This window comes from Centroberyx gerrardi, chromosome 10, assembly GCF_048128805.1.
Source record: "Centroberyx gerrardi isolate f3 chromosome 10, fCenGer3.hap1.cur.20231027, whole genome shotgun sequence".
NCBI classification, from domain to species: Eukaryota; Metazoa; Chordata; class Actinopteri; order Beryciformes; family Berycidae; genus Centroberyx; species Centroberyx gerrardi.
This window is the reverse complement of record NC_136006.1, coordinates 23,765,831-23,786,686: the sequence shown is the minus strand read 5'-3', so window position 1 is coordinate 23,786,686 and position 20,856 is coordinate 23,765,831. Positions and strand designations below refer to the sequence as shown.

Sequence of the window (20,856 nt, the reverse complement as noted above, 5' to 3'; positions counted from 1 at the left end):
CGACCCTGCTTAGCTTCCGAGATCGGACGAGATCGGGCGTGTTCAGAGTGGTATGGCCGTAAGCAATTGAGGCTGCGGCGGCAGGGAGGCCTTTTATACACGGCTTAGCCTGTGCCTACTGCAGGGCCCTTTGAAAACCGGCCACCAAATGGGCCTATTTCTCTGCCCTCTATTATCATTGACGCCCTCAGCCGTTGTGCTCACCGGGAGCAAGGCCGCAGTCTTTTCTCTCCCCTACATTTGCGCTGTTCAGCGACGGCAGGGACACAAATGCATGCTGTGATAAGTTTGCAGCCTCCCCGAGGGAAAGCCAGCTGTTGCTGGCACACGGGACGTGATGTCGTCCTTGTACTTCCTCTGCAAAAGTGACTGCACTGCCGCTGGCCAGCACTGTTGTTCGAGGCCCCCTGTCTCCCCCGGAGAGGGAGCAGCGCCCTCTGCTGCCTAGAAAGATGAAAAAGCTTACAGCACCTGGTATTCCCAGGCGGTCTCCCATCCAAGTACTAACCAGGCCCAACCCTGCTTAGCTTCCGAGATCGGACGAGATCGGGCGTGTTCAGATTGGTATGGCCGTAAGCAATTGAGGCGGCGGCGGCAGGGAGGCCTTTTATACACGGCTTAGCCTGTGCCTACTGCAGGGCCCTTTGAAAACCGGCCACCAAATGGGCCTATTTCTCTGCCCTCTATTATCATTGACGCCCTCAGCCGTTGTGCTCACCGGGAGCAAGGCCGCAGTCTTTTCTCTCCCCTACATTTGCGCTGTTCAGCGACGGCAGGGACACAAATGCATGCTGTGATAAGTTTGCAGCCTCCCCGAGGGAAAGCCAGCTGTTGCTGGCACACGGGACGTGATGTCGTCCTTGTACTTCCTCTGCAAAAGTGACTGCACTGCCGCTGGCCAGCACTGTTGTTGGAGGCCCCCTGTCTCCCCCGGAGAGGGAGCAGCGCCCTCTGCTGCCTAGAAAGATGAAAAAGCTTACAGCACCTGGTATTCCCAGGCGGTCTCCCATCCAAGTACTAACCAGGCCCGACCCTGCTTAGCTTCCGAGATCGGACGAGATCGGGCGTGTTCAGAGTGGTATGGCCGTAAGCAATTGAGGCGGCGGTGACAGGGAGGCCTTTTATACACGGCTTAGCCTGTGCCTACTGCAGGGCCCTTTGAAAACCGGCCACCAAATGGGCCTATTTCTCTGCCCTCTATTATCATTGACGCCCTCAGCCGTTGTGCTCACCGGGAGCAAGGCCGCAGTCTTTTCTCTCCCCTACATTTGCGCTGTTCAGCGACGGCAGGGACACAAATGCATGCTGTGATAAGTTTGCAGCCTCCCCGAGGGAAAGCCAGCTGTTGCTGGCACACGGGACGTGATGTCGTCCTTGTACTTCCTCTGCAAAAGTGACTGCACTGCCGCTGGCCAGCACTGTTGTTGGAGGCCCCCTGTCTCCCCCGGAGAGGGAGCAGCGCCCTCTGCTGCCTAGAAAGATGAAAAAGCTTACAGCACCTGGTATTCCCAGGCGGTCTCCCATCCAAGTACTAACCAGGCCCGACCCTGCTTAGCTTCCGAGATCGGACGAGATCGGGCGTGTTCAGAGTGGTATGGCCGTAAGCAATTGAGGCGGCGGCGGCAGGGAGGCCTTTTATACACGGCTTAGCCTGTGCCTACTGCAGGGCCCTTTGAAAACCGGCCACCAAATGGGCCTATTTCTCTGCCCTCTATTATCATTGACGCCCTCAGCCGTTGTGCTCACCGGGAGCAAGGCCGCAGTCTTTTCTCTCCCCTACATTTGCGCTGTTCAGCGACGGCAGGGACACAAATGCATGCTGTGATAAGTTTGCAGCCTCCCCGAGGGAAAGCCAGCTGTTGCTGGCACACGGGACGTGATGTCGTCCTTGTACTTCCTCTGCAAAAGTGACTGCACTGCCGCTGGCCAGCACTGTTGTTGGAGGCCCCCTGTCTCCCCCGGAGAGGGAGCAGCGCCCTCTGCTGCCTAGAAAGATGAAAAAGCTTACAGCACCTGGTATTCCCAGGCGGTCTCCCATCCAAGTACTAACCAGGCCCGACCCTGCTTAGCTTCCGAGATCGGACGAGATCGGGCGTGTTCAGAGTGGTATGGCCGTAAGCAATTGAGGCGGCGGCGGCAGGGAGGCCTTTTATACACGGCTTAGCCTGTGCCTACTGCAGGGCCCTTTGAAAACCGGCCACCAAATGGGCCTATTTCTCTGCCCTCTATTATCATTGACGCCCTCAGCCGTTGTGCTCACCGGGAGCAAGGCCGCAGTCTTTTCTCTCCCCTACATTTGCGCTGTTCAGCGACGGCAGGGACACAAATGCATGCTGTGATAAGTTTGCAGCCTCCCCGAGGGAAAGCCAGCTGTTGCTGGCACACGGGACGTGATGTCGTCCTTGTACTTCCTCTGCAAAAGTGACTGCACTGCCGCTGGCCAGCACTGTTGTTGGAGGCCCCCTGTCTCCCCCGGAGAGGGAGCAGCGCCCTCTGCTGCCTAGAAAGATGAAAAAGCTTACAGCACCTGGTATTCCCAGGCGGTCTCCCATCCAAGTACTAACCAGGCCCGACCCTGCTTAGCTTCCGAGATCGGACGAGATCGGGCGTGTTCAGAGTGGTATGGCCGTAAGCAATTGAGGCGGCGGCGGCAGGGAGGCCTTTTATACACGGCTTAGCCTGTGCCTACTGCAGGGCCCTTTGAAAACCGGCCACCAAATGGGCCTATTTCTCTGCCCTCTATTATCATTGACGCCCTCAGCCGTTGTGCTCACCGGGAGCAAGGCCGCAGTCTTTTCTCTCCCCTACATTTGCGCTGTTCAGCGACGGCAGGGACACAAATGCATGCTGTGATAAGTTTGCAGCCTCCCCGAGGGAAAGCCAGCTGTTGCTGGCACACGGGACGTGATGTCGTCCTTGTACTTCCTCTGCAAAAGTGACTGCACTGCCGCTGGCCAGCACTGTTGTTCGAGGCCCCCTGTCTCCCCCGGAGAGGGAGCAGCGCCCTCTGCTGCCTAGAAAGATGAAAAAGCTTACAGCACCTGGTATTCCCAGGCGGTCTCCCATCCAAGTACTAACCAGGCCCGACCCTGCTTAGCTTCCGAGATCGGACGAGATCGGGCGTGTTCAGAGTGGTATGGCCGTAAGCAATTGAGGCGGCGGCGGCAGGGAGGCCTTTTATACACGGCTTAGCCTGTGCCTACTGCAGGGCCCTTTGAAAACCGGCCACCAAATGGGCCTATTTCTCTGCCCTCTATTATCATTGACGCCCTCAGCCGTTGTGCTCACCGGGAGCAAGGCCGCAGTCTTTTCTCTCCCCTACATTTGCGCTGTTCAGCGACGGCAGGGACACAAATGCATGCTGTGATAAGTTTGCAGCCTCCCCGAGGGAAAGCCAGCTGTTGCTGGCACACGGGACGTGATGTCGTCCTTGTACTTCCTCTGCAAAAGTGACTGCACTGCCGCTGGCCAGCACTGTTGTTGGAGGCCCCCTGTCTCCCCCGGAGAGGGAGCAGCGCCCTCTGCTGCCTAGAAAGATGAAAAAGCTTACAGCACCTGGTATTCCCAGGCGGTCTCCCATCCAAGTACTAACCAGGCCCGACCCTGCTTAGCTTCCGAGATCGGACGAGATCGGGCGTGTTCAGAGTGGTATGGCCGTAAGCAATTGAGGCGGCGGCGGCAGGGAGGCCTTTTATACACGGCTTAGCCTGTGCCTACTGCAGGGCCCTTTGAAAACCGGCCACCAAATGGGCCTATTTCTCTGCCCTCTATTATCATTGACGCCCTCAGCCGTTGTGCTCACCGGGAGCAAGGCCGCAGTCTTTTCTCTCCCCTACATTTGCGCTGTTCAGCGACGGCAGGGACACAAATGCATGCTGTGATAAGTTTGCAGCCTCCCCGAGGGAAAGCCAGCTGTTGCTGGCACACGGGACGTGATGTCGTCCTTGTACTTCCTCTGCAAAAGTGACTGCACTGCCGCTGGCCAGCACTGTTGTTGGAGGCCCCCTGTCTCCCCCGGAGAGGGAGCAGCGCCCTCTGCTGCCTAGAAAGATGAAAAAGCTTACAGCACCTGGTATTCCCAGGCGGTCTCCCATCCAAGTACTAACCAGGCCCGACCCTGCTTAGCTTCCGAGATCGGACGAGACCGGGCGTGTTCAGAGTGGTATGGCCGTAAGCAACTGAGGCGGCGGCGGCAGGGAGGCCTTTTATACACGGCTTAGCCTGTGCCTACTGCAGGGCCCTTTGAAAACCGGCCAACAAATGGGCCTATTTCTCTGCCCTCTATTATCATTGACGCCCTCAGCCGTTGTGCTCACCGGGAGCAAGGCCGCAGTCTTTTCTCTCCCCTACATTTGCGCTGTTCAGCGACGGCAGGGACACAAATGCATGCTGTGATAAGTTTGCAGCCTCCCCGAGGGAAAGCCAGCTGTTGCTGGCACACGGGACGTGATGTCGTCCTTGTACTTCCTCTGCAAAAGTGACTGCACTGCCGCTGGCCAGCACTGTTGTTCGAGGCCCCCTGTCTCCCCCGGAGAGGGAGCAGCGCCCTCTGCTGCCTAGAAAGATGAAAAAGCTTACAGCACCTGGTATTCCCAGGCGGTCTCCCATCCAAGTACTAACCAGGCCCGACCCTGCTTAGCTTCCGAGATCGGACGAGATCGGGCGTGTTCAGAGTGGTATGGCCGTAAGCAATTGAGGCGGCGGCGGCAGGGAGGCCTTTTATACACGGCTTAGCCTGTGCCTACTGCAGGGCCCTTTGAAAACCGGCCACCAAATGGGCCTATTTCTCTGCCCTCTATTATCATTGACGCCCTCAGCCGTTGTGCTCACCGGGAGCAAGGCCGCAGTCTTTTCTCTCCCCTACATTTGCGCTGTTCAGCGACGGCAGGGACACAAATGCATGCTGTGATAAGTTTGCAGCCTCCCCGAGGGAAAGCCAGCTGTTGCTGGCACACGGGACGTGATGTCGTCCTTGTACTTCCTCTGCAAAAGTGACTGCACTGCCGCTGGCCAGCACTGTTGTTGGAGGCCCCCTGTCTCCCCCGGAGAGGGAGCAGCGCCCTCTGCTGCCTAGAAAGATGAAAAAGCTTACAGCACCTGGTATTCCCAGGCGGTCTCCCATCCAAGTACTAACCAGGCCCGACCCTGCTTAGCTTCCGAGATCGGACGAGATCGGGCGTGTTCAGAGTGGTATGGCCGTAAGCAATTGAGGCGGCGGCGGCAGGGAGGCCTTTTATACACGGCTTAGCCTGTGCCTACTGCAGGGCCCTTTGAAAACCGGCCACCAAATGGGCCTATTTCTCTGCCCTCTATTATCATTGACGCCCTCAGCCGTTGTGCTCACCGGGAGCAAGGCCGCAGTCTTTTCTCTCCCCTACATTTGCGCTGTTCAGCGACGGCAGGGACACAAATGCATGCTGTGATAAGTTTGCAGCCTCCCCGAGGGAAAGCCAGCTGTTGCTGGCACACGGGACGTGATGTCGTCCTTGTACTTCCTCTGCAAAAGTGACTGCACTGCCGCTGGCCAGCACTGTTGTTCGAGGCCCCCTGTCTCCCCCGGAGAGGGAGCAGCGCCCTCTGCTGCCTAGAAAGATGAAAAAGCTTACAGCACCTGGTATTCCCAGGCGGTCTCCCATCCAAGTACTAACCAGGCCCGACCCTGCTTAGCTTCCGAGATCGGACGAGATCGGGCGTGTTCAGAGTGGTATGGCCGTAAGCAATTGAGGCGGCGGCGGCAGGGAGGCCTTTTATACACGGCTTAGCCTGTGCCTACTGCAGGGCCCTTTGAAAACCGGCCACCAAATGGGCCTATTTCTCTGCCCTCTATTATCATTGACGCCCTCAGCCGTTGTGCTCACCGGGAGCAAGGCCGCAGTCTTTTCTCTCCCCTACATTTGCGCTGTTCAGCGACGGCAGGGACACAAATGCATGCTGTGATAAGTTTGCAGCCTCCCCGAGGGAAAGCCAGCTGTTGCTGGCACACGGGACGTGATGTCGTCCTTGTACTTCCTCTGCAAAAGTGACTGCACTGCCGCTGGCCAGCACTGTTGTTGGAGGCCCCCTGTCTCCCCCGGAGAGGGAGCAGCGCCCTCTGCTGCCTAGAAAGATGAAAAAGCTTACAGCACCTGGTATTCCCAGGCGGTCTCCCATCCAAGTACTAACCAGGCCCGACCCTGCTTAGCTTCCGAGATCGGACGAGATCGGGCGTGTTCAGAGTGGTATGGCCGTAAGCAATTGAGGCGGCGGCAGGGAGGCCTTTTATACACGGCTTAGCCTGTGCCTACTGCAGGGCCCTTTGAAAACCGGCCACCAAATGGGCCTATTTCTCTGCCCTCTATTATCATTGACGCCCTCAGCCGTTGTGCTCACCGGGAGCAAGGCCGCAGTCTTTTCTCTCCCCTACATTTGCGCTGTTCAGCGACGGCAGGGACACAAATGCATGCTGTGATAAGTTTGCAGCCTCCCCGAGGGAAAGCCAGCTGTTGCTGGCACACGGGACGTGATGTCGTCCTTGTACTTCCTCTGCAAAAGTGACTGCACTGCCGCTGGCCAGCACTGTTGTTGGAGGCCCCCTGTCTCCCCCGGAGAGGGAGCAGCGCCCTCTGCTGCCTAGAAAGATGAAAAAGCTTACAGCACCTGGTATTCCCAGGCGGTCTCCCATCCAAGTACTAACCAGGCCCGACCCTGCTTAGCTTCCGAGATCGGACGAGACCGGGCGTGTTCAGAGTGGTATGGCCGTAAGCAATTGAGGCGGCGGCGGCAGGGAGGCCTTTTATACACGGCTTAGCCTGTGCCTACTGCAGGGCCCTTTGAAAACCGGCCAACAAATGGGCCTATTTCTCTGCCCTCTATTATCATTGACGCCCTCAGCCGTTGTGCTCACCGGGAGCAAGGCCGCAGTCTTTTCTCTCCCCTACATTTGCGCTGTTCAGCGACGGCAGGGACACAAATGCATGCTGTGATAAGTTTGCAGCCTCCCCGAGGGAAAGCCAGCTGTTGCTGGCACACGGGACGTGATGTCGTCCTTGTACTTCCTCTGCAAAAGTGACTGCACTGCCGCTGGCCAGCACTGTTGTTGGAGGCCCCCTGTCTCCCCCGGAGAGGGAGCAGCGCCCTCTGCTGCCTAGAAAGATGAAAAAGCTTACAGCACCTGGTATTCCCAGGCGGTCTCCCATCCAAGTACTAACCAGGCCCGACCCTGCTTAGCTTCCGAGATCGGACGAGATCGGGCGTGTTCAGAGTGGTATGGCCGTAAGCAGTTGAGGCGGCGGCGGCAGGGAGGCCTTTTATACACGGCTTAGCCTGTGCCTACTGCAGGGCCCTTTGAAAACCGGCCACCAAATGGGCCTATTTCTCTGCCCTCTATTATCATTGACGCCCTCAGCCGTTGTGCTCACCGGGAGCAAGGCCGCAGTCTTTTCTCTCCCCTACATTTGCGCTGTTCAGCGACGGCAGGGACACAAATGCATGCTGTGATAAGTTTGCAGCCTCCCCGAGGGAAAGCCAGCTGTTGCTGGCACACGGGACGTGATGTCGTCCTTGTACTTCCTCTGCAAAAGTGACTGCACTGCCGCTGGCCAGCACTGTTGTTGGAGGCCCCCTGTCTCCCCCGGAGAGGGAGCAGCGCCCTCTGCTGCCTAGAAAGATGAAAAAGCTTACAGCACCTGGTATTCCCAGGCGGTCTCCCATCCAAGTACTAACCAGGCCCGACCCTGCTTAGCTTCCGAGATCGGACGAGATCGGGCGTGTTCAGAGTGGTATGGCCGTAAGCAATTGAGGCGGCGGCGACAGGGAGGCCTTTTATACACGGCTTAGCCTGTGCCTACTGCAGGGCCCTTTGAAAACCGGCCACCAAATGGGCCTATTTCTCTGCCCTCTATTATCATTGACGCCCTCAGCCGTTGTGCTCACCGGGAGCAAGGCCGCAGTCTTTTCTCTCCCCTACATTTGCGCTGTTCAGCGACGGCAGGGACACAAATGCATGCTGTGATAAGTTTGCAGCCTCCCCGAGGGAAAGCCAGCTGTTGCTGGCACACGGGACGTGATGTCGTCCTTGTACTTCCTCTGCAAAAGTGACTGCACTGCCGCTGGCCAGCACTGTTGTTGGAGGCCCCCTGTCTCCCCCGGAGAGGGAGCAGCGCCCTCTGCTGCCTAGAAAGATGAAAAAGCTTACAGCACCTGGTATTCCCAGGCGGTCTCCCATCCAAGTACTAACCAGGCCCGACCCTGCTTAGCTTCCGAGATCGGACGAGATCGGGCGTGTTCAGAGTGGTATGGCCGTAAGCAATTGAGGCGGCGGCGGCAGGGAGGCCTTTTATACACGGCTTAGCCTGTGCCTACTGCAGGGCCCTTTGAAAACCGGCCACCAAATGGGCCTATTTCTCTGCCCTCTATTATCATTGACGCCCTCAGCCGTTGTGCTCACCGGGAGCAAGGCCGCAGTCTTTTCTCTCCCCTACATTTGCGCTGTTCAGCGACGGCAGGGACACAAATGCATGCTGTGATAAGTTTGCAGCCTCCCCGAGGGAAAGCCAGCTGTTGCTGGCACACGGGACGTGATGTCGTCCTTGTACTTCCTCTGCAAAAGTGACTGCACTGCCGCTGGCCAGCACTGTTGTTGGAGGCCCCCTGTCTCCCCCGGAGAGGGAGCAGCGCCCTCTGCTGCCTAGAAAGATGAAAAAGCTTACAGCACCTGGTATTCCCAGGCGGTCTCCCATCCAAGTACTAACCAGGCCCGACCCTGCTTAGCTTCCGAGATCGGACGAGATCGGGCGTGTTCAGAGTGGTATGGCCGTAAGCAATTGAGGCGGCGGCGGCAGGGAGGCCTTTTATACACGGCTTAGCCTGTGCCTACTGCAGGGCCCTTTGAAAACCGGCCACCAAATGGGCCTATTTCTCTGCCCTCTATTATCATTGACGCCCTCAGCCGTTGTGCTCACCGGGAGCAAGGCCGCAGTCTTTTCTCTCCCCTACATTTGCGCTGTTCAGCGACGGCAGGGACACAAATGCATGCTGTGATAAGTTTGCAGCCTCCCCGAGGGAAAGCCAGCTGTTGCTGGCACACGGGACGTGATGTCGTCCTTGTACTTCCTCTGCAAAAGTGACTGCACTGCCGCTGGCCAGCACTGTTGTTCGAGGCCCCCTGTCTCCCCCGGAGAGGGAGCAGCGCCCTCTGCTGCCTAGAAAGATGAAAAAGCTTACAGCACCTGGTATTCCCAGGCGGTCTCCCATCCAAGTACTAACCAGGCCCGACCCTGCTTAGCTTCCGAGATCGGACGAGATCGGGCGTGTTCAGAGTGGTATGGCCGTAAGCAATTGAGGCGGCGGCGGCAGGGAGGCCTTTTATACACGGCTTAGCCTGTGCCTACTGCAGGGCCCTTTGAAAACCGGCCACCAAATGGGCCTATTTCTCTGCCCTCTATTATCATTGACGCCCTCAGCCGTTGTGCTCACCGGGAGCAAGGCCGCAGTCTTTTCTCTCCCCTACATTTGCGCTGTTCAGCGACGGCAGGGACACAAATGCATGCTGTGATAAGTTTGCAGCCTCCCCGAGGGAAAGCCAGCTGTTGCTGGCACACGGGACGTGATGTCGTCCTTGTACTTCCTCTGCAAAAGTGACTGCACTGCCGCTGGCCAGCACTGTTGTTGGAGGCCCCCTGTCTCCCCCGGAGAGGGAGCAGCGCCCTCTGCTGCCTAGAAAGATGAAAAAGCTTACAGCACCTGGTATTCCCAGGCGGTCTCCCATCCAAGTACTAACCAGGCCCGACCCTGCTTAGCTTCCGAGATCGGACGAGATCGGGCGTGTTCAGAGTGGTATGGCCGTAAGCAATTGAGGCAGCGGCGGCAGGGAGGCCTTTTATACACGGCTTAGCCTGTGCCTACTGCAGGGCCCTTTGAAAACCGGCCACCAAATGGGCCTATTTCTCTGCCCTCTATTATCATTGACGCCCTCAGCCGTTGTGCTCACCGGGAGCAAGGCCGCAGTCTTTTCTCTCCCCTACATTTGCGCTGTTCAGCGACGGCAGGGACACAAATGCATGCTGTGATAAGTTTGCAGCCTCCCCGAGGGAAAGCCAGCTGTTGCTGGCACACGGGACGTGATGTCGTCCTTGTACTTCCTCTGCAAAAGTGACTGCACTGCCGCTGGCCAGCACTGTTGTTCGAGGCCCCCTGTCTCCCCCGGAGAGGGAGCAGCGCCCTCTGCTGCCTAGAAAGATGAAAAAGCTTACAGCACCTGGTATTCCCAGGCGGTCTCCCATCCAAGTACTAACCAGGCCCGACCCTGCTTAGCTTCCGAGATCGGACGAGATCGGGCGTGTTCAGAGTGGTATGGCCGTAAGCAATTGAGGCGGCGGCGGCAGGGAGGCCTTTTATACACGGCTTAGCCTGTGCCTACTGCAGGGCCCTTTGAAAACCGGCCACCAAATGGGCCTATTTCTCTGCCCTCTATTATCATTGACGCCCTCAGCCGTTGTGCTCACCGGGAGCAAGGCCGCAGTCTTTTCTCTCCCCTACATTTGCGCTGTTCAGCGACGGCAGGGACACAAATGCATGCTGTGATAAGTTTGCAGCCTCCCCGAGGGAAAGCCAGCTGTTGCTGGCACACGGGACGTGATGTCGTCCTTGTACTTCCTCTGCAAAAGTGACTGCACTGCCGCTGGCCAGCACTGTTGTTGGAGGCCCCCTGTCTCCCCCGGAGAGGGAGCAGCGCCCTCTGCTGCCTAGAAAGATGAAAAAGCTTACAGCACCTGGTATTCCCAGGCGGTCTCCCATCCAAGTACTAACCAGGCCCGACCCTGCTTAGCTTCCGAGATCGGACGAGATCGGGCGTGTTCAGAGTGGTATGGCCGTAAGCAATTGAGGCGGCGGCGGCAGGGAGGCCTTTTATACACGGCTTAGCCTGTGCCTACTGCAGGGCCCTTTGAAAACCGGCCACCAAATGGGCCTATTTCTCTGCCCTCTATTATCATTGACGCCCTCAGCCGTTGTGCTCACCGGGAGCAAGGCCGCAGTCTTTTCTCTCCCCTACATTTGCGCTGTTCAGCGACGGCAGGGACACAAATGCATGCTGTGATAAGTTTGCAGCCTCCCCGAGGGAAAGCCAGCTGTTGCTGGCACACGGGACGTGATGTCGTCCTTGTACTTCCTCTGCAAAAGTGACTGCACTGCCGCTGGCCAGCACTGTTGTTGGAGGCCCCCTGTCTCCCCCGGAGAGGGAGCAGCGCCCTCTGCTGCCTAGAAAGATGAAAAAGCTTACAGCACCTGGTATTCCCAGGCGGTCTCCCATCCAAGTACTAACCAGGCCCGACCCTGCTTAGCTTCCGAGATCGGACGAGACCGGGCGTGTTCAGAGTGGTATGGCCGTAAGCAATTGAGGCGGCGGCGGCAGGGAGGCCTTTTATACACGGCTTAGCCTGTGCCTACTGCAGGGCCCTTTGAAAACCGGCCAACAAATGGGCCTATTTCTCTGCCCTCTATTATCATTGACGCCCTCAGCCGTTGTGCTCACCGGGAGCAAGGCCGCAGTCTTTTCTCTCCCCTACATTTGCGCTGTTCAGCGACGGCAGGGACACAAATGCATGCTGTGATAAGTTTGCAGCCTCCCCGAGGGAAAGCCAGCTGTTGCTGGCACACGGGACGTGATGTCGTCCTTGTACTTCCTCTGCAAAAGTGACTGCACTGCCGCTGGCCAGCACTGTTGTTCGAGGCCCCCTGTCTCCCCCGGAGAGGGAGCAGCGCCCTCTGCTGCCTAGAAAGATGAAAAAGCTTACAGCACCTGGTATTCCCAGGCGGTCTCCCATCCAAGTACTAACCAGGCCCGACCCTGCTTAGCTTCCGAGATCGGACGAGATCGGGCGTGTTCAGAGTGGTATGGCCGTAAGCAATTGAGGCGGCGGCGGCAGGGAGGCCTTTTATACACGGCTTAGCCTGTGCCTACTGCAGGGCCCTTTGAAAACCGGCCACCAAATGGGCCTATTTCTCTGCCCTCTATTATCATTGACGCCCTCAGCCGTTGTGCTCACCGGGAGCAAGGCCGCAGTCTTTTCTCTCCCCTACATTTGCGCTGTTCAGCGACGGCAGGGACACAAATGCATGCTGTGATAAGTTTGCAGCCTCCCCGAGGGAAAGCCAGCTGTTGCTGGCACACGGGACGTGATGTCGTCCTTGTACTTCCTCTGCAAAAGTGACTGCACTGCCGCTGGCCAGCACTGTTGTTGGAGGCCCCCTGTCTCCCCCGGAGAGGGAGCAGCGCCCTCTGCTGCCTAGAAAGATGAAAAAGCTTACAGCACCTGGTATTCCCAGGCGGTCTCCCATCCAAGTACTAACCAGGCCCGACCCTGCTTAGCTTCCGAGATCGGACGAGATCGGGCGTGTTCAGAGTGGTATGGCCGTAAGCAATTGAGGCGGCGGCGGCAGGGAGGCCTTTTATACACGGCTTAGCCTGTGCCTACTGCAGGGCCCTTTGAAAACCGGCCACCAAATGGGCCTATTTCTCTGCCCTCTATTATCATTGACGCCCTCAGCCGTTGTGCTCACCGGGAGCAAGGCCGCAGTCTTTTCTCTCCCCTACATTTGCGCTGTTCAGCGACGGCAGGGACACAAATGCATGCTGTGATAAGTTTGCAGCCTCCCCGAGGGAAAGCCAGCTGTTGCTGGCACACGGGACGTGATGTCGTCCTTGTACTTCCTCTGCAAAAGTGACTGCACTGCCGCTGGCCAGCACTGTTGTTCGAGGCCCCCTGTCTCCCCCGGAGAGGGAGCAGCGCCCTCTGCTGCCTAGAAAGATGAAAAAGCTTACAGCACCTGGTATTCCCAGGCGGTCTCCCATCCAAGTACTAACCAGGCCCGACCCTGCTTAGCTTCCGAGATCGGACGAGATCGGGCGTGTTCAGAGTGGTATGGCCGTAAGCAATTGAGGCGGCGGCGGCAGGGAGGCCTTTTATACACGGCTTAGCCTGTGCCTACTGCAGGGCCCTTTGAAAACCGGCCACCAAATGGGCCTATTTCTCTGCCCTCTATTATCATTGACGCCCTCAGCCGTTGTGCTCACCGGGAGCAAGGCCGCAGTCTTTTCTCTCCCCTACATTTGCGCTGTTCAGCGACGGCAGGGACACAAATGCATGCTGTGATAAGTTTGCAGCCTCCCCGAGGGAAAGCCAGCTGTTGCTGGCACACGGGACGTGATGTCGTCCTTGTACTTCCTCTGCAAAAGTGACTGCACTGCCGCTGGCCAGCACTGTTGTTGGAGGCCCCCTGTCTCCCCCGGAGAGGGAGCAGCGCCCTCTGCTGCCTAGAAAGATGAAAAAGCTTACAGCACCTGGTATTCCCAGGCGGTCTCCCATCCAAGTACTAACCAGGCCCGACCCTGCTTAGCTTCCGAGATCGGACGAGATCGGGCGTGTTCAGAGTGGTATGGCCGTAAGCAATTGAGGCGGCGGCGGCAGGGAGGCCTTTTATACACGGCTTAGCCTGTGCCTACTGCAGGGCCCTTTGAAAACCGGCCACCAAATGGGCCTATTTCTCTGCCCTCTATTATCATTGACGCCCTCAGCCGTTGTGCTCACCGGGAGCAAGGCCGCAGTCTTTTCTCTCCCCTACATTTGCGCTGTTCAGCGACGGCAGGGACACAAATGCATGCTGTGATAAGTTTGCAGCCTCCCCGAGGGAAAGCCAGCTGTTGCTGGCACACGGGACGTGATGTCGTCCTTGTACTTCCTCTGCAAAAGTGACTGCACTGCCGCTGGCCAGCACTGTTGTTGGAGGCCCCCTGTCTCCCCCGGAGAGGGAGCAGCGCCCTCTGCTGCCTAGAAAGATGAAAAAGCTTACAGCACCTGGTATTCCCAGGCGGTCTCCCATCCAAGTACTAACCAGGCCCGACCCTGCTTAGCTTCCGAGATCGGACGAGATCGGGCGTGTTCAGAGTGGTATGGCCGTAAGCAATTGAGGCGGCGGCGACAGGGAGGCCTTTTATACACGGCTTAGCCTGTGCCTACTGCAGGGCCCTTTGAAAACCGGCCACCAAATGGGCCTATTTCTCTGCCCTCTATTATCATTGACGCCCTCAGCCGTTGTGCTCACCGGGAGCAAGGCCGCAGTCTTTTCTCTCCCCTACATTTGCGCTGTTCAGCGACGGCAGGGACACAAATGCATGCTGTGATAAGTTTGCAGCCTCCCCGAGGGAAAGCCAGCTGTTGCTGGCACACGGGACGTGATGTCGTCCTTGTACTTCCTCTGCAAAAGTGACTGCACTGCCGCTGGCCAGCACTGTTGTTGGAGGCCCCCTGTCTCCCCCGGAGAGGGAGCAGCGCCCTCTGCTGCCTAGAAAGATGAAAAAGCTTACAGCACCTGGTATTCCCAGGCGGTCTCCCATCCAAGTACTAACCAGGCCCGACCCTGCTTAGCTTCCGAGATCGGACGAGATCGGGCGTGTTCAGAGTGGTATGGCCGTAAGCAATTGAGGCGGCGGCGGCAGGGAGGCCTTTTATACACGGCTTAGCCTGTGCCTACTGCAGGGCCCTTTGAAAACCGGCCACCAAATGGGCCTATTTCTCTGCCCTCTATTATCATTGACGCCCTCAGCCGTTGTGCTCACCGGGAGCAAGGCCGCAGTCTTTTCTCTCCCCTACATTTGCGCTGTTCAGCGACGGCAGGGACACAAATGCATGCTGTGATAAGTTTGCAGCCTCCCCGAGGGAAAGCCAGCTGTTGCTGGCACACGGGACGTGATGTCGTCCTTGTACTTCCTCTGCAAAAGTGACTGCACTGCCGCTGGCCAGCACTGTTGTTGGAGGCCCCCTGTCTCCCCCGGAGAGGGAGCAGCGCCCTCTGCTGCCTAGAAAGATGAAAAAGCTTACAGCACCTGGTATTCCCAGGCGGTCTCCCATCCAAGTACTAACCAGGCCCGACCCTGCTTAGCTTCCGAGATCGGACGAGATCGGGCGTGTTCAGAGTGGTATGGCCGTAAGCAATTGAGGCGGCGGCGGCAGGGAGGCCTTTTATACACGGCTTAGCCTGTGCCTACTGCAGGGCCCTTTGAAAACCGGCCACCAAATGGGCCTATTTCTCTGCCCTCTATTATCATTGACGCCCTCAGCCGTTGTGCTCACCGGGAGCAAGGCCGCAGTCTTTTCTCTCCCCTACATTTGCGCTGTTCAGCGACGGCAGGGACACAAATGCATGCTGTGATAAGTTTGCAGCCTCCCCGAGGGAAAGCCAGCTGTTGCTGGCACACGGGACGTGATGTCGTCCTTGTACTTCCTCTGCAAAAGTGACTGCACTGCCGCTGGCCAGCACTGTTGTTCGAGGCCCCCTGTCTCCCCCGGAGAGGGAGCAGCGCCCTCTGCTGCCTAGAAAGATGAAAAAGCTTACAGCACCTGGTATTCCCAGGCGGTCTCCCATCCAAGTACTAACCAGGCCCGACCCTGCTTAGCTTCCGAGATCGGACGAGATCGGGCGTGTTCAGAGTGGTATGGCCGTAAGCAATTGAGGCGGCGGCGGCAGGGAGGCCTTTTATACACGGCTTAGCCTGTGCCTACTGCAGGGCCTTTTGAAAACCGGCCACCAAATGGGCCTATTTCTCTGCCCTCTATTATCATTGACGCTCTCAGCCGTTGTGCTCACCGGGAGCAAGGCCGCAGTCTTTTCTCTCCCCTACATTTGCGCTGTTCAGCGACGGCAGGGACACAAATGCATGCTGTGATAAGTTTGCAGCCTCCCCGAGGGAAAGCCAGCTGTTGCTGGCACACGGGACGTGATGTCGTCCTTGTACTTCCTCTGCAAAAGTGACTGCACTGCCGCTGGCCAGCACTGTTGTTCGAGGCCCCCTGTCTCCCCCGGAGAGGGAGCAGCGCCCTCTGCTGCCTAGAAAGATGAAAAAGCTTACAGCACCTGGTATTCCCAGGCGGTCTCCCATCCAAGTACTAACCAGGCCCGACCCTGCTTAGCTTCCGAGATCGGACGAGATCGGGCATGTTCAGAGTGGTATGGCCGTAAGCAATTGAGGCGACGGCGGCAGGGAGGCCTTTTATACACGGCTTAGCCTGTGCCTACTGCAGGGCCCTTTGAAAACCGGCCACCAAATGGGCCTATTTCTCTGCCCTCTATTATCATTGACGCCCTCAGCCGTTGTGCTCACCGGGAGCAAGGCCGCAGTCTTTTCTCTCCCCTACATTTGCGCTGTTCAGCGACGGCAGGGACACAAATGCATGCTGTGATAAGTTTGCAGCCTCCCCGAGGGAAAGCCAGCTGTTGCTGGCACACGGGACGTGATGTCGTCCTTGTACTTCCTCTGCAAAAGTGACTGCACTGCCGCTGGCCAGCACTGTTGTTGGAGGCCCCCTGTCTCCCCCGGAGAGGGAGCAGCGCCCTCTGCTGCCTAGAAAGATGAAAAAGCTTACAGCACCTGGTATTCCCAGGCGGTCTCCCATCCAAGTACTAACCAGGCCCGACCCTGCTTAGCTTCCGAGATCGGACGAGATCGGGCGTGTTCAGAGTGGTATGGCCGTAAGCAATTGAGGCGGCGGCGGCAGGGAGGCCTTTTATACACGGCTTAGCCTGTGCCTACTGCAGGGCCCTTTGAAAACCGGCCACCAAATGGGCCTATTTCTCTGCCCTCTATTATCATTGACGCCCTCAGCCGTTGTGCTCACCGGGAGCAAGGCCGCAGTCTTTTCTCTCCCCTACATTTGCGCTGTTCAGCGACGGCAGGGACACAAATGCATGCTGTGATAAGTTTGCAGCCTCCCCGAGGGAAAGCCAGCTGTTGCTGGCACACGGGACGTGATGTCGTCCTTGTACTTCCTCTGCAAAAGTGACTGCACTGCCGCTGGCCAGCACTGTTGTTGGAGGCCCCCTGTCTCCCCCGGAGAGGGAGCAGCGCCCTCTGCTGCCTAGAAAGATGAAAAAGCTTACAGCACCTGGTATTCCCAGGCGGTCTCCCATCCAAGTACTAACCAGGCCCGACCCTGCTTAGCTTCCGAGATCGGACGAGATCGGGCGTGTTCAGAGTGGTATGGCCGTAAGCAATTGAGGCGGCGGCGGCAGGGAGGCCTTTTATACACGGCTTAGCCTGTGCCTACTGCAGGGCCCTTTGAAAACCGGCCACCAAATGGGCCTATTTCTCTGCCCTCTATTATCATTGACGCCCTCAGCCGTTGTGCTCACCGGGAGCAAGGCCGCAGTCTTTTCTCTCCCCTACATTTGCGCTGTTCAGCGACGGCAGGGACACAAATGCATGCTGTGATAAGTTTGCAGCCTCCCCGAGGGAAAGCCAGCTGTTGCTGGCACACGGGACGTGATGTCGTCCTTGTACTTCCTCTGCAAAAGTGACTGCACTGCCGCTGGCCAGCACTGTTGTTCGAGGCCCCCTGTCTCCCCCGGAGAGGGAGCAGCGCCCTCTGCTGCCTAGAAAGATGAAAAAGCTTACAGCACCTGGTATTCCCAGGCGGTCTCCCATCCAAGTACTAACCAGGCCCAACCCTGCTTAGCTTCCGAGATCGGACGAGATCGGGCGTGTTCAGAGTGGTATGGCCGTAAGCAATTGAGGCGGCGGCGGCAGGGAGGCCTTTTATACACGGCTTAGCCTGTGCCTACTGCAGGGCCCTTTGAAAACCGGCCACCAAATGGGCCTATTTCTCTGCCCTCTATTATCATTGACGCCCTCAGCCGTTGTGCTCACCGGGAGCAAGGCCGCAGTCTTTTCTCTCCCCTACATTTGCGCTGTTCAGCGACGGCAGGGACACAAATGCATGCTGTGATAAGTTTGCAGCCTCCCCGAGGGAAAGCCAGCTGTTGCTGGCACACGGGACGTGATGTCGTCCTTGTACTTCCTCTGCAAAAGTGACTGCACTGCCGCTGGCCAGCACTGTTGTTGGAGGCCCCCTGTCTCCCCCGGAGAGGGAGCAGCGCCCTCTGCTGCCTAGAAAGATGAGAAAGCTTACAGCACCTGGTATTCCCAGGCGGTCTCCCATCCAAGTACTAACCAGGCCCGACCCTGCTTAGCTTCCGAGATCGGACGTGTTCAGAGTGGTATGGCCGTAAGCAATTGAGGCGGCGGCGGCAGGGAGGCCTTTTATACACGGCTTAGCCTGTGCCTACTGCAGGGCCCTTTGAAAACCGGCCACCAAATGGGCCTATTTCTCTGCCCTCTATTATCATTGACGCCCTCAGCCGTTGTGCTCACCGGGAGCAAGGCCGCAGTCTTTTCTCTCCCCTACATTTGCGCTGTTCAGCGACGGCAGGGACACAAATGCATGCTGTGATAAGTTTGCAGCCTCCCCGAGGGAAAGCCAGCTGTTGCTGGCACACGGGACGTGATGTCGTCCTTGTACTTCCTCTGCAAAAGTGACTGCACTGCCGCTGGCCAGCACTGTTGTTCGAGGCCCCCTGTCTCCCCCGGAGAGGGAGCAGCGCCCTCTGCTGCCTAGAAAGATGAAAAAGCTTACAGCACCTGGTATTCCCAGGCGGTCTCCCATCCAAGTACTAACCAGGCCCGACCCTGCTTAGCTTCCGAGATCGGACGAGATCGGGCGTGTTCAGAGTGGTATGGCCGTAAGCAATTGAGGCGGCGGCGGCAGGGAGGCCTTTTATACACGGCTTAGCCTGTGCCTACTGCAGGGCCCTTTGAAAACCGGCCACCAAATGGGCCTATTTCTCTGCCCTCTATTATCATTGACGCCCTCAGCCGTTGTGCTCACCGGGAGCAAGGCCGCAGTCTTTTCTCTCCCCTACATTTGCGCTGTTCAGCGACGGCAGGGACACAAATGCATGCTGTGATAAGTTTGCAGCCTCCCCGAGGGAAAGCCAGCTGTTGCTGGCACACGGGACGTGATGTCGTCCTTGTACTTCCTCTGCAAAAGTGACTGCACTGCCGCTGGCCAGCACTGTTGTTCGAGGCCCCCTGTCTCCCCCGGAGAGGGAGCAGCGCCCTCTGCTGCCTAGAAAGATGAAAAAGCTTACAGCACCTGGTATTGCCAGGCGGTCTCGCATCCAAGTACTAACCAGGTCCGACCCTGCTTAGCTTCCGAGATCGGACGAGATCGGGCGTGTTCAGAGTGGTATGGCCGTAAGCAATTGAGGCGGCGGCGGCAGGGAGGCCTTTTATACACGGCTTAGCCTGTGCCTACTGCAGGGCCCTTTGAAAACCGGCCACCAAATGGGCCTATTTCTCTGCCCTCTATTATCATTGACGCCCTCAGCCGTTGTGCTCACCGGGAGCAAGGCCGCAGTCTTTTCTCTCCCCTACATTTGCGCTGTTCAGCGACGGCAGGGACACAAATGCATGCTGTGATAAGTTTGCAGCCTCCCCGAGGGAAAGCCAGCTGTTGCTGGCACACGGGACGTGATGTCGTCCTTGTACTTCCTCTGCAAAAGTGACTGCACTGCCGCTGGCCAGCACTGTTGTTGGAGGCCCCCTGTCTCCCCCGGAGAGGGAGCAGCGCCCTCTGCTGCCTAGAAAGATGAAAAAGCTTACAGCACCTGGTATTCCCAGGCGGTCTCCCATCCAAGTATTAACCAGGCCCGACCCTGCTTAGCTTCCGAGATCGGACGAGATCGGGCGTGTTCAGAGTGGTATGGCCGTAAGCAATTGAGGCGGCGGCGGCAGGGAGGCCTTTTATACACGGCTTAGCCTGTGCCTACTGCAGGGCCCTTTGAAAACCGGCCACCAAATGGGCCTATTTCTCTGCCCTCTATTATCATTGACGCCCTCAGCCGTTGTGCTCACCGGGAGCAAGGCCGCAGTCTTTTCTCTCCCCTACATTTGCGCTGTTCAGCGACGGCAGGGACACAAATGCATGCTGTGATAAGTTTGCAGCCTCCCCGAGGGAAAGCCAGCTGTTGCTGGCACACGGGACGTGATGTCGTCCTTGTACTTCCTCTGCAAAAGTGACTGCACTGCCGCTGGCCAGCACTGTTGTTCGAGGCCCCCTGTCTCCCCCGGAGAGGGAGCAGCGCCCTCTGCTGCCTAGAAAGATGAAAAAGCTTACAGCACCTGGTATTCCCAGGCGGTCTCCCATCCAAGTACTAACCAGGCCCGACCCTGCTTAGCTTCCGAGATCGGACGAGATCGGGCGTGTTCAGAGTGGTATGGCCGTAAGCAATTGAGGCGGCGGCGGCAGGGAGGCCTTTTATACACGGCTTAGCCTGTGCCTACTGCAGGGCCCTTTGAAAACCAGCCACCAAATGGGCCTATTTCTCTGCCCTCTATTATCATTGACGCCCTCAGCCGTTGTGCTCACCGGGAGCAAGGCCGCAGTCTTTTCTCTCCCCTACATTTGCGCTGTTCAGCGACGGCAGGGACACAAATGCATGCTGTGATAAGTTTGCAGCCTCCCCGAGGGAAAGCCAGCTGTTGCTGGCACACGGGACGTGATGTCGTCCTTGTACTTCCTCTGCAAAAGTGACTGCACTGCCGCTGGCCAGCACTGTTGTTGGAGGCCCCCTGTCTCCCCCGGAGAGGGAGCAGCGCCCTCTGCTGCCTAGAAAGATGAAAAAGCTTACAGCACCTGGTATTCCCAGGCGGTCTCCCATCCAAGTACTAACCAGGCCCGACCCTGCTTAGCTTCCGAGATCGGACGTGTTCAGAGTGGTATGGCCGTAAGCAATTGAGGCGGCGGCGGCAGGGAGGCCTTTTATACACGGCTTAGCCTGTGCCTACTGCAGGGCCCTTTGAAAACCGGCCACCAAATGGGCCTATTTCTCTGCCCTCTATTATCATTGACGCCCTCAGCCGTTGTGCTCACCGGGAGCAAGGCCGCAGTCTTTTCTCTCCCCTACATTTGCGCTGTTCAGCGACGGCAGGGACACAAATGCATGCTGTGATAAGTTTGCAGCCTCCCCGAGGGAAAGCCAGCTGTT

At 57.7% G+C, this 20,856-nt stretch overlaps 39 non-coding genes and 2 pseudogenes across 39 annotated transcripts in view; all 41 read right to left on the bottom strand.

The window, feature by feature from the left end:
- The window catches only part of LOC144541451 (5S ribosomal RNA), a 119-nt gene extending 55 nt beyond the window's left edge, over nt 1–64 (bottom strand). Inside the window, exon 1 of the ribosomal RNA XR_013506567.1 lies at nt 1–64. This exon is cut by the window's left edge and continues 55 nt beyond it. This is a non-coding gene — a ribosomal RNA (5S ribosomal RNA).
- A 395-nt stretch (nt 65–459) lies between these two features.
- On the bottom strand, nt 460–578 carry LOC144541020 (5S ribosomal RNA). Its single transcript, XR_013506235.1, has one exon. It is a non-coding gene; the product is annotated as a 5S ribosomal RNA (ribosomal RNA).
- A 395-nt stretch (nt 579–973) lies between these two features.
- LOC144541450 (5S ribosomal RNA) lies at nt 974–1,092 on the bottom strand. Its single transcript, XR_013506566.1, has one exon. It is a non-coding gene; the product is annotated as a 5S ribosomal RNA (ribosomal RNA).
- Nucleotides 1,093–1,487: 395 nt separating this feature from the next.
- On the bottom strand, nt 1,488–1,606 carry LOC144541448 (5S ribosomal RNA). Its single transcript, XR_013506564.1, has one exon. It is a non-coding gene; the product is annotated as a 5S ribosomal RNA (ribosomal RNA).
- Nucleotides 1,607–2,001: 395 nt separating this feature from the next.
- LOC144541447 (5S ribosomal RNA) lies at nt 2,002–2,120 on the bottom strand. The gene has a single exon (XR_013506563.1). It is a non-coding gene; the product is annotated as a 5S ribosomal RNA (ribosomal RNA).
- Nucleotides 2,121–2,515: 395 nt separating this feature from the next.
- LOC144541446 (5S ribosomal RNA) lies at nt 2,516–2,634 on the bottom strand. Its single transcript, XR_013506562.1, has one exon. It is a non-coding gene; the product is annotated as a 5S ribosomal RNA (ribosomal RNA).
- A 395-nt stretch (nt 2,635–3,029) lies between these two features.
- LOC144541445 (5S ribosomal RNA) lies at nt 3,030–3,148 on the bottom strand. Its single transcript, XR_013506561.1, has one exon. It is a non-coding gene; the product is annotated as a 5S ribosomal RNA (ribosomal RNA).
- Nucleotides 3,149–3,543: 395 nt separating this feature from the next.
- On the bottom strand, nt 3,544–3,662 carry LOC144541444 (5S ribosomal RNA). Its single transcript, XR_013506560.1, has one exon. It is a non-coding gene; the product is annotated as a 5S ribosomal RNA (ribosomal RNA).
- A 395-nt stretch (nt 3,663–4,057) lies between these two features.
- LOC144540971 (5S ribosomal RNA) lies at nt 4,058–4,176 on the bottom strand. Its single transcript, XR_013506187.1, has one exon. It is a non-coding gene; the product is annotated as a 5S ribosomal RNA (ribosomal RNA).
- Nucleotides 4,177–4,571: 395 nt separating this feature from the next.
- Nucleotides 4,572–4,690, bottom strand: LOC144541442 (5S ribosomal RNA). The gene has a single exon (XR_013506558.1). It is a non-coding gene; the product is annotated as a 5S ribosomal RNA (ribosomal RNA).
- A 395-nt stretch (nt 4,691–5,085) lies between these two features.
- LOC144541441 (5S ribosomal RNA) lies at nt 5,086–5,204 on the bottom strand. The gene has a single exon (XR_013506557.1). It is a non-coding gene; the product is annotated as a 5S ribosomal RNA (ribosomal RNA).
- A 395-nt stretch (nt 5,205–5,599) lies between these two features.
- On the bottom strand, nt 5,600–5,718 carry LOC144541440 (5S ribosomal RNA). Its single transcript, XR_013506556.1, has one exon. It is a non-coding gene; the product is annotated as a 5S ribosomal RNA (ribosomal RNA).
- A 395-nt stretch (nt 5,719–6,113) lies between these two features.
- LOC144541439 (5S ribosomal RNA) lies at nt 6,114–6,232 on the bottom strand. Its single transcript, XR_013506555.1, has one exon. It is a non-coding gene; the product is annotated as a 5S ribosomal RNA (ribosomal RNA).
- Nucleotides 6,233–6,624: 392 nt separating this feature from the next.
- LOC144540970 (5S ribosomal RNA) lies at nt 6,625–6,743 on the bottom strand. The gene has a single exon (XR_013506186.1). It is a non-coding gene; the product is annotated as a 5S ribosomal RNA (ribosomal RNA).
- Nucleotides 6,744–7,138: 395 nt separating this feature from the next.
- LOC144541438 (5S ribosomal RNA) lies at nt 7,139–7,257 on the bottom strand. Its single transcript, XR_013506554.1, has one exon. It is a non-coding gene; the product is annotated as a 5S ribosomal RNA (ribosomal RNA).
- A 395-nt stretch (nt 7,258–7,652) lies between these two features.
- Nucleotides 7,653–7,771, bottom strand: LOC144541437 (5S ribosomal RNA). Its single transcript, XR_013506553.1, has one exon. It is a non-coding gene; the product is annotated as a 5S ribosomal RNA (ribosomal RNA).
- A 395-nt stretch (nt 7,772–8,166) lies between these two features.
- LOC144541436 (5S ribosomal RNA) lies at nt 8,167–8,285 on the bottom strand. Its single transcript, XR_013506552.1, has one exon. It is a non-coding gene; the product is annotated as a 5S ribosomal RNA (ribosomal RNA).
- Nucleotides 8,286–8,680: 395 nt separating this feature from the next.
- Nucleotides 8,681–8,799, bottom strand: LOC144541435 (5S ribosomal RNA). Its single transcript, XR_013506551.1, has one exon. It is a non-coding gene; the product is annotated as a 5S ribosomal RNA (ribosomal RNA).
- Nucleotides 8,800–9,194: 395 nt separating this feature from the next.
- LOC144541434 (5S ribosomal RNA) lies at nt 9,195–9,313 on the bottom strand. The gene has a single exon (XR_013506550.1). It is a non-coding gene; the product is annotated as a 5S ribosomal RNA (ribosomal RNA).
- Nucleotides 9,314–9,708: 395 nt separating this feature from the next.
- LOC144541433 (5S ribosomal RNA) lies at nt 9,709–9,827 on the bottom strand. The gene has a single exon (XR_013506549.1). It is a non-coding gene; the product is annotated as a 5S ribosomal RNA (ribosomal RNA).
- Nucleotides 9,828–10,222: 395 nt separating this feature from the next.
- Nucleotides 10,223–10,341, bottom strand: LOC144541431 (5S ribosomal RNA). The gene has a single exon (XR_013506547.1). It is a non-coding gene; the product is annotated as a 5S ribosomal RNA (ribosomal RNA).
- Nucleotides 10,342–10,736: 395 nt separating this feature from the next.
- LOC144541430 (5S ribosomal RNA) lies at nt 10,737–10,855 on the bottom strand. Its single transcript, XR_013506546.1, has one exon. It is a non-coding gene; the product is annotated as a 5S ribosomal RNA (ribosomal RNA).
- A 395-nt stretch (nt 10,856–11,250) lies between these two features.
- LOC144540968 (5S ribosomal RNA) lies at nt 11,251–11,369 on the bottom strand. The gene has a single exon (XR_013506185.1). It is a non-coding gene; the product is annotated as a 5S ribosomal RNA (ribosomal RNA).
- A 395-nt stretch (nt 11,370–11,764) lies between these two features.
- LOC144541429 (5S ribosomal RNA) lies at nt 11,765–11,883 on the bottom strand. The gene has a single exon (XR_013506545.1). It is a non-coding gene; the product is annotated as a 5S ribosomal RNA (ribosomal RNA).
- Nucleotides 11,884–12,278: 395 nt separating this feature from the next.
- LOC144541428 (5S ribosomal RNA) lies at nt 12,279–12,397 on the bottom strand. Its single transcript, XR_013506544.1, has one exon. It is a non-coding gene; the product is annotated as a 5S ribosomal RNA (ribosomal RNA).
- Nucleotides 12,398–12,792: 395 nt separating this feature from the next.
- LOC144541427 (5S ribosomal RNA) lies at nt 12,793–12,911 on the bottom strand. The gene has a single exon (XR_013506543.1). It is a non-coding gene; the product is annotated as a 5S ribosomal RNA (ribosomal RNA).
- A 395-nt stretch (nt 12,912–13,306) lies between these two features.
- On the bottom strand, nt 13,307–13,425 carry LOC144541426 (5S ribosomal RNA). Its single transcript, XR_013506542.1, has one exon. It is a non-coding gene; the product is annotated as a 5S ribosomal RNA (ribosomal RNA).
- A 395-nt stretch (nt 13,426–13,820) lies between these two features.
- On the bottom strand, nt 13,821–13,939 carry LOC144541425 (5S ribosomal RNA). The gene has a single exon (XR_013506541.1). It is a non-coding gene; the product is annotated as a 5S ribosomal RNA (ribosomal RNA).
- A 395-nt stretch (nt 13,940–14,334) lies between these two features.
- On the bottom strand, nt 14,335–14,453 carry LOC144541424 (5S ribosomal RNA). Its single transcript, XR_013506540.1, has one exon. It is a non-coding gene; the product is annotated as a 5S ribosomal RNA (ribosomal RNA).
- Nucleotides 14,454–14,848: 395 nt separating this feature from the next.
- Nucleotides 14,849–14,967, bottom strand: LOC144541423 (5S ribosomal RNA). The gene has a single exon (XR_013506539.1). It is a non-coding gene; the product is annotated as a 5S ribosomal RNA (ribosomal RNA).
- Nucleotides 14,968–15,362: 395 nt separating this feature from the next.
- Nucleotides 15,363–15,481, bottom strand: LOC144541422 (5S ribosomal RNA). The gene has a single exon (XR_013506538.1). It is a non-coding gene; the product is annotated as a 5S ribosomal RNA (ribosomal RNA).
- A 395-nt stretch (nt 15,482–15,876) lies between these two features.
- On the bottom strand, nt 15,877–15,995 carry LOC144540900 (5S ribosomal RNA). Its single transcript, XR_013506118.1, has one exon. It is a non-coding gene; the product is annotated as a 5S ribosomal RNA (ribosomal RNA).
- A 395-nt stretch (nt 15,996–16,390) lies between these two features.
- LOC144541420 (5S ribosomal RNA) lies at nt 16,391–16,509 on the bottom strand. The gene has a single exon (XR_013506536.1). It is a non-coding gene; the product is annotated as a 5S ribosomal RNA (ribosomal RNA).
- Nucleotides 16,510–16,904: 395 nt separating this feature from the next.
- Nucleotides 16,905–17,023, bottom strand: LOC144541419 (5S ribosomal RNA). Its single transcript, XR_013506535.1, has one exon. It is a non-coding gene; the product is annotated as a 5S ribosomal RNA (ribosomal RNA).
- A 395-nt stretch (nt 17,024–17,418) lies between these two features.
- LOC144540893 (5S ribosomal RNA) lies at nt 17,419–17,537 on the bottom strand. Its single transcript, XR_013506111.1, has one exon. It is a non-coding gene; the product is annotated as a 5S ribosomal RNA (ribosomal RNA).
- A 395-nt stretch (nt 17,538–17,932) lies between these two features.
- On the bottom strand, nt 17,933–18,041 carry LOC144541325 (5S ribosomal RNA; annotated as a pseudogene).
- A 395-nt stretch (nt 18,042–18,436) lies between these two features.
- Nucleotides 18,437–18,555, bottom strand: LOC144541418 (5S ribosomal RNA). The gene has a single exon (XR_013506534.1). It is a non-coding gene; the product is annotated as a 5S ribosomal RNA (ribosomal RNA).
- A 395-nt stretch (nt 18,556–18,950) lies between these two features.
- On the bottom strand, nt 18,951–19,069 carry LOC144541281 (5S ribosomal RNA). The gene has a single exon (XR_013506475.1). It is a non-coding gene; the product is annotated as a 5S ribosomal RNA (ribosomal RNA).
- Nucleotides 19,070–19,464: 395 nt separating this feature from the next.
- LOC144541074 (5S ribosomal RNA) lies at nt 19,465–19,583 on the bottom strand. The gene has a single exon (XR_013506289.1). It is a non-coding gene; the product is annotated as a 5S ribosomal RNA (ribosomal RNA).
- A 395-nt stretch (nt 19,584–19,978) lies between these two features.
- LOC144541417 (5S ribosomal RNA) lies at nt 19,979–20,097 on the bottom strand. Its single transcript, XR_013506533.1, has one exon. It is a non-coding gene; the product is annotated as a 5S ribosomal RNA (ribosomal RNA).
- A 395-nt stretch (nt 20,098–20,492) lies between these two features.
- LOC144541323 (5S ribosomal RNA) lies at nt 20,493–20,601 on the bottom strand (annotated as a pseudogene).
- Between the last annotated feature and the right edge of the window lie 255 nt (nt 20,602–20,856).